The sequence below is a fragment of the Pongo pygmaeus genome, chromosome 6, assembly GCF_028885625.2.
Source record: "Pongo pygmaeus isolate AG05252 chromosome 6, NHGRI_mPonPyg2-v2.0_pri, whole genome shotgun sequence".
NCBI lineage: Eukaryota > Metazoa > Chordata > Mammalia > Primates > Hominidae > Pongo > Pongo pygmaeus.
The window spans coordinates 119,814,113-119,821,699 of record NC_072379.2 but is presented as its reverse complement, the minus strand read 5'-3'; positions in this window follow the sequence as shown (position 1 = coordinate 119,821,699).

The following is a 7,587-nucleotide window of genomic DNA, read 5'->3' as shown; positions in this document are numbered from 1 at the left end:
GGGGAATGTAGTTTTCTTCCTCCTCAGCGAGGGTTGGCGCACTGGCGGCTTCCCTCGTAGAAACTACGAATACCAGGCACCATTGCAAACAGTGCGTAACAGAATCCGAAATGCGGTGCCTCTGTTTATTTGTTGATTTTTGCACAGAGAATGGCGGGAGTTGTATGCGCCTGCTAGCACAACTAGGAACAACTTTTCACCTGTTCTTTGGTGTGATTCCATGCCCCGGCGTTTGTGAGTTACGGGTTTCAAGAAGTGCCACGCAAATAGCAAAGGTTCTAAACACTAGAATAATCAGCAAAGTTCGGGGGATTTGGATTGCTTAAAATAGAGCTCTCTGCTGGAATTTATCCTCATTATTCACTCCTAAAATATAAAAGAGACACCTAGTTGGCTTACATGTAATTTTAAAATAGTTTATACTGAGACTATGGAGTGATATACATTTCCCAGATTAAAAGATGCACAAATAGTGTCAATAGCCACTTACATATTCTAGTTTGCGGTCCATCTAATCGTCATTCTAATGTAATTGATCTATACATACAATCTGCATCCGCAAATAATAATAATAATAATCTTCATCATCATAGTGAGCAGCCATGAATTACGGATGGAGCCTTGATTTCGCATAGGCTCTTAATAGCAGTAACTTTATGTTGAGTAAATAGGCCATATTCGAGGTTGGTTGTCTTCGGCGTTCTTTAGTTTCTACTTTTCGACCTCTCCCAGCAAATGTTTTCCTGTGATATATTTAGTACGTCCCTACTCAGTTTCTTTTTAAATTGTTTTTTATTGAAAACTCTTGGACTCAATAAATACCAGGTATTGTTATTTTCCGCCCTTCTTAACTCTTCGATTTTTCTGGGGGAATTGTCATTAGTTCATAATTTATTGTTCATTTTCTATTTTTCAAATTGCAGTTGAAACTGTGTGTGTGTGTGTTTCCTGCTTTCCTTCTCCGTTACATACTCTTGTACTCAAGATTTTCACTGCTCTTAAGCAGGAAACTTTCCTGTCGTGAATGATGAATCATGATGAATCTCAATGGAACCTTACTTCGATCCTAATAAGAATTAGAATTTTATGGTTTCTAGTTAATTTTTTCATTACTTGCATCGAAAATCAAGTACTTTCGATCTTTTTCTCCCTTCTTTTCCTCCTTTCTTCGTTTCCCATCCTTCCTTCTTCTGGCTGCTTTTAACATCTCTTTGACATCTTTTTGCAGTTTTGCAGTGATCTAAGTCTGAATTCCTTCCTTATTCCCTTTTATTTCCTTAAATTTTTAAAATTATGCTTAGGATTTGAGGGGATTCCCGAATTTCAGGATTGGTGCCCAGCAACAATTCCAGAAAATTCTCAACGATTGTCTTTTCAGTATTGCTTATTTCTCATTTTTTCCATTAAGACTTTCTCTCTTTATTCTCTTATTTATCTTAATCTTTCTTTTATATGTTTTATTTTAGAATTTTCAGAATTTTTCAGGTTTAGAAGTTCTATTCGGTTCTCTTTTCAAGACATCTTCTAATTTCTTATACAAATTATTTAGTCTGTATCTTGTTTCTGTTAAACCTAATATTGAAACATTTATGGGCCTTTTAGTGCTATTTCTTCAGAAATGGGCACTTTTGCTCATGGTGCCTTTTTCCTGTTGGGTTGTGATTTTGGACTCTGAATTCCTGTTTCTGGGATTACAAGCATAAGGATTCTTTGAGGCTGGAGTTGAAATTGAGTTTTCATGGAGAGCATTAGAATTTGCTTGTCAATTTGTTTGGAGACATCATAAACCCCTAGGACCAGATTAAATTGTCCACTTGAGGTTTATTGTATTGCACAGATAGATTGAATTTGGGCCTCTATCCAAATGGATTGTTACAGATTCTCAGAGAAGAATTTTTTTTTTCTTTCTTTACTGGGCTCCAAGGCCAAAACAGACATATTTCATTACTGGCCTATTCTGTACATGAGGCTTGTATGTCATTTACCCTTACACGGAGAGTATAGTCCATTGGGGCCACAGATTTTTGTCTGCTATAAGACTCTTCCTTTTGAACTAATACTTGGGTTTATCTTCTGACCCTGGCATGCTGCACAGCTATTAAAGTAAGAGCTCTAGGTGTCCAGAACTTGACAGATAGTCTCTGAACAAAAGCCTACTTTGGCTTGCACTTATTTCTCAGGATATTTTCATTTTCCTTCTTTTTCCCCTTTTATATTCCTTCGGAAAATTCCTTAATTTCCTGCTAGTTCATCAGTGTATTTTTTTAAATCTAGCACTTTTAGTTGTTTTTGCCAGGTGGCTCTTTCAGAGTAGCTAAAATGGTGTGCTATCATAAATAGAAGTACATCATTTCAGTGTAAACTGAGCTTCCTCAGGGAGTGTTCCCTATTAAGGGAAATGAGATAATAAATGGTTCCCAATTCAGTCAGTATAAATACACACTCCACAGAAACCAAAATAAAACTTACACACTGTATATTTTAGTTAAATAATGTAACTCTTATTGTTGGAACATGTATCAGCTGAGCTGCAGAAATTATGTTTGCATAGGCTTGTGATAACTTCTTACATAATTAGGTCATACAGTAGATACAATTTTTGAGTGGCTGCCTACTTAAAACCAATACTGCATTTCCAGGGAGTGCCCCTCATATGAATTGATCATGTCTGTATCAAAACTCGTTAATTTATCAGAGATTGACCAAAGCTGGACCTATCAGATTTATTTTCTTATGATTTGAAATTGGGAATGAAAAGACACAGAGACTGGCAACCTTACAGAAGTACAGGACAGTAAATACATGGCCCACAAACTCCTGCTGGTGAGAGCCCCCAGAGAAGCTCTACTTTTTCCCTTGCCTTTCCCCTTTCTTTGTCAGTTTCTCTAACACTAGCTGTATAAACTTGAGAAAGTAATTTTAACACTCTGTGCCTTTGTTTCCTGATCTGTCAATGGGAAATAGAAACAGTTGCAGAATCATAGGAGTGTGGATTGAAGTATTTTCTATGCAAACACTTATATTAATGCTATGTAAATGTTATGATTCAATAAACGTCAGCTGCTATTACCATGATTATTAATATCATATGTGTCCTCCTAAGTTACTCTTATTGCAGATATTCCTTTTTGCTGCTGTTAGTTGTACCTTGTGCCCCTGCTTCTCTTGAGGCTGGACACCACCAGAACTCTAGAATTATCTCACCTACAGGTGTGATTCTGCCACTGTCATACTGAATTCAAGGGAGAAATCAAGCCAGGAAGGCTGTGTAAGACTACTGCAGTCGGCCGGGCATGGTGGTTCACGCCTTAATCCTGGCACTTTGGGAGGCCAAGGCAGGCAGATCACAAGGTCAGGAGATGGAGACCATTCCAGCTAACACGGTGAAACCCTGTCTCTACTAAAAGTACAAAAAATTAGCCGGGCATGGTGGTGGGTACCTATAGTCCCAGCTACTCTGGAGGCTGAGGCAGGAGAATGGCATGATGAACCTGGGAGGCGGAGCTTGCAGTAAGCGGAGATAGCGCCACTGCACTCCAGCCAGGACAACAAAGCCAGACTGTCTTAAAAAAAAAAAAAAAAGACCGCTGCAGTTAAGGCTACTAGGTAAATAAAAATAAAAGGAATTAAAATTTAGGGAAAAGATTCAAAAGTAGATACAGAATATGACTGTTTACCAGAGTCTAAGACAAGGGGAAATTTAAATCCCTAACATAGCATGTTTCTCGAGGAGCCCTTGCTTGAAGTCTTAAGGTTCTAACACGTCCCTATCTTACAAAGAAAATTACCATCTTGAAACCTATTAAAACTTTGAAGTGAAATTTTTAAAACTTTGCACCAGGCAGTGCGCATCATCCCTGTGATGTGGAAAGAAAGAAGAGTAAAATGTTGTCATGACGTAAACCTACTTTTACATCTTTGAAAGTCATCGAGTCACTCACTGGATTGGTTATAAGCAGCATCAATAGGATGGTAGTCTTCCCTTTATACATCTGTGGATGTTTTCAGCCTTTCCCCCCTCCCCTAATACCTACTAAAGAAACCTCTTTATGAAAGTTCTAATTTCCTGGGCTGGCTGCTGGGTGTTGGTGATGGAGAATCTGGAGTAAAAGAGAGAGAGGAAGAAGGCAAGTGTCTAACGGGAGGATAGTTAAAGAGGTTTTGCCAAGGGGACTGCTCCCTATGCGTTCAGTGGATGGTAGAGGGACAAAACTGAGATAGATGGTGGGTTACTGGATACAAAGCCATCACAAAACCATTCCCTCAAAACAAATAGAAATTCTGGATAAAATGTAAGGATAACACTTAAAACAGAGAATGAAATCTCCAGGTACCAGAAATAAGAGCAAATTCAAAGTCGGTGTAGAGAATAAGAGCTTAAGCTGAAAGAACTTGATAGTTTATGGGCTTTAATTGTTGGGTTCTGACTGTGTAAAGATATCACAAGCCTCAGGTACTGTGCTTGCAGGGAGCTAACGCTAACCATCTTGTAATAAACCAGTAATCATGAAGGATTACTCCTATGAAGTTGCCTGGGGAAGCAACAATAAAGCTTTCTGACCATCCACCCGAGATCATGGGTGAAAAGGCAACCCAGAGGAATTTAGACCTCAAACTTGTACCATGCATGGGTGTGGAATCCAAATTCAGACTCCACACAAGGTGCAGAGACCCTTTAAACAAGACAGTAAAAATTGGTCTGGCCTGGCAAAAGATGAGGGGCCCCCCAGAAAGGCCAATACAATAATATATAATAATATCCTTTAGGGATGTTCCTCATCCTAGGACACAGAGTGGAGCAACTGTTGATGGTGAGCTCACATTGAAACATTGCAAAACACTGAAAGAAAAGAAGACGTGAATAAATTGTTGCAGATAGAATAATAAGGAATTCTACAAATGTGAGTACTGGAAGTCATGACTGATGAAATTAACGCAGGATGTAGAACAAACAAGAAAAAAAAAAGTAACAATTGGAGAATCAATTTGAAATTTCCAATACCTGATTCAGAAGAGTTCCAGAAGGAGAGAATAGGAAAAAAAGTGGAGGCACACATGAGTACATATTCTAGGATGACATTTAGATGAAGTTTCTGAGTAGGTAAAAGTAATCTATGATGATAGATATAGGAGAGTGGCCACCTCTAGGAAAAGTGGAGTGATTAACTCATCTTCGATCCCTTGGCTAATAGGGATTGCTTCTTACGCACTGCTCTGTTACAAGCTTGCAGAAGACACTGAGTTCATATTTGTTGCATGAATAAGGAATGTAGGATTGGGTGGTTATGGGCTTTTTAATCATATCTATGTTTGACTCCTGTCTCTATTTACTCATATGACCTGTGCCAAGTTACTCAAAGTCCCTAAATTGATTTTTCATTCATGAAATGAGATTAAGAAAGGACACTTGCATTGTAGGATTGTGACAAGTCTCAAAGGAGACAGTGTTGAAGAGTACCTAGCACAGTGTCCAGCACATAAATGTAATCAGGAAAAACATTATTTGTAGAATTGACAGTACAGAGATAAATGATCTAGTAAGTGCCATGCCAAGGGCACTGCAGTGGAAGCAGTCACCCCAGAGAAGGCAAATAAAGGGATGTATTGTAGTTAGAGGATTTAAAAACAATAATAAAACTGACTTTTACAGCCTGCTTTTTATTACCACCATGTGCCAGCAATTCTAAACAATGTCAGTGATGAAATATTTCTCCTGGAAAAAACATTCTGATAGTCTAAGATCTAAACATTAGCTTCAGTTCTGTTGAAATTTTAATAACTGGGACATTATGTAAGTAGTTGGTTAGAAATAAAAGACAAGATACAACTTGAGTTCTTTCAGTTGTATATGATCACTTGGAGTTTTTGTTTGTATTTTAAATTTAAAATAGTGAAACTGAACTGCTAGGTGTAGTATTTTTGGATTTTTTGTTTACTAAATGCAAATTTTAGTTTAAATGTGAAACACATTACTGAATTGAATATTTTGAAAATGGAAATGTATTATTTTAGGATTGTTATTCTTCTTGTTTTTTATTTAATTGCTATAACATTTTAATGTAGTGACTCATTAGTGTAACAGGCCGTTGTTTCTTTCCCAAAAAATGCTTAAATCTAATTAAAAAGATTAATCATTACTTTTTTCTTCAATGCTATTAATTGTTAATTATTCACTACAAGCATGATTATATGATGAAGTTTGAGAAAAAGAAAATTTGCCTTTTCTGAATTTATTTTGTTCATTATCATTATTCCTTTAATTTCATGATTATTTCTGAAAAATAATATTCTTGTACAGAGGAGGAGCATATTAAAATTAAATGATTCAGGTGCAGGATATGCTAGGTAAGTATATTTAAATATTAAATACTTCTCACAGGAAACAGGTGTAAGTATATTTATACACAATGGCATAATTGTCTGTATCTATTTCCCCAGGTTTGATTTTGAAAGACTTAGGCTCTCTAGCATTCATTTTTGTGAGTCTGGTAATGTAAATATAAATTACCAAGCATCTTCTCTTTGTAACACAATATGAAAATATTTCAGTGACTATAAGGATTTTTTACACTGCTGGAAATGCTCCAAAGATTTTCCTTGTCTTCTCTCCAGTATCACACAGGTACTCTATGATACTGACAAGAAGTGGTGTTTGGAAAATTTTAACTTTTTTCTAATTTTGATTTTTTACCTTGTCTTCAATGAATCCAAATAAGTAGAGTCTTAGGAATACTTATTTTGCTAGTAGGGTAAAAAGTGTTTTTATAAAGTAGGTTAAAGTATTCTTACCATTGAGGAAATAGAGTGTAGAAGTATGACAATATAGTGCTTTTTTTACACTCTGTCCATGAATATCTTATGAGACTTACTACATTGTAGTCTAGAGCCTGCATTTCTAACTAATTTGGAATTTTTCAAGAGCAGAGACCATGTTTTATTCATCTGTTGATCCACAGATCTGGCAGGTAATATGAGTTCAATAAAGATGTGATGAATTATTGAATGAACGAATGCATGAGTATTAAGCACAAGTTCATAAGATTCCAAGTTCAGAATAGAGAGGGCAACATAAAGTTGTCATGATTGTTAACCATTAAGCTCTATGAAGAAAATGGGATTCCAATTGTCATCCAAGTAGCTGGACTGGAGTGCTGAGAAGAATATTCTAAATAGAATTCTTTGAAGAATTCTCAAATACAGAAGTAGGTCAACCCCCTTCACAGTGATTTTTAATTAGGCTAACCTAAAAGGATAGGCAGAGGGAAAATGAAAGTAATATGGTAATTCATGAAGCTCTATATTTTTTAAAAAACTCTTTGAAGTTGTAAATATTAACATAGCCTAATAAATAAGACATCTAGGGAATTTGAGAAATAATATTACTACAGTTTATTTCAGTAAATGCTTACTGAACAACAAATACCAATAATACAAAATGTGACCAAGACACAGTCCCTGTTCTTGCAGAACATATAACTTTTTAGGACAAATAGATGGTTCAGGAAATGATTTAAACATAATGTAATAGATGCTATGATATGGTGAAATTTTGAGGAAGGGACTAGATGATTCATCAAGAGGAATTTA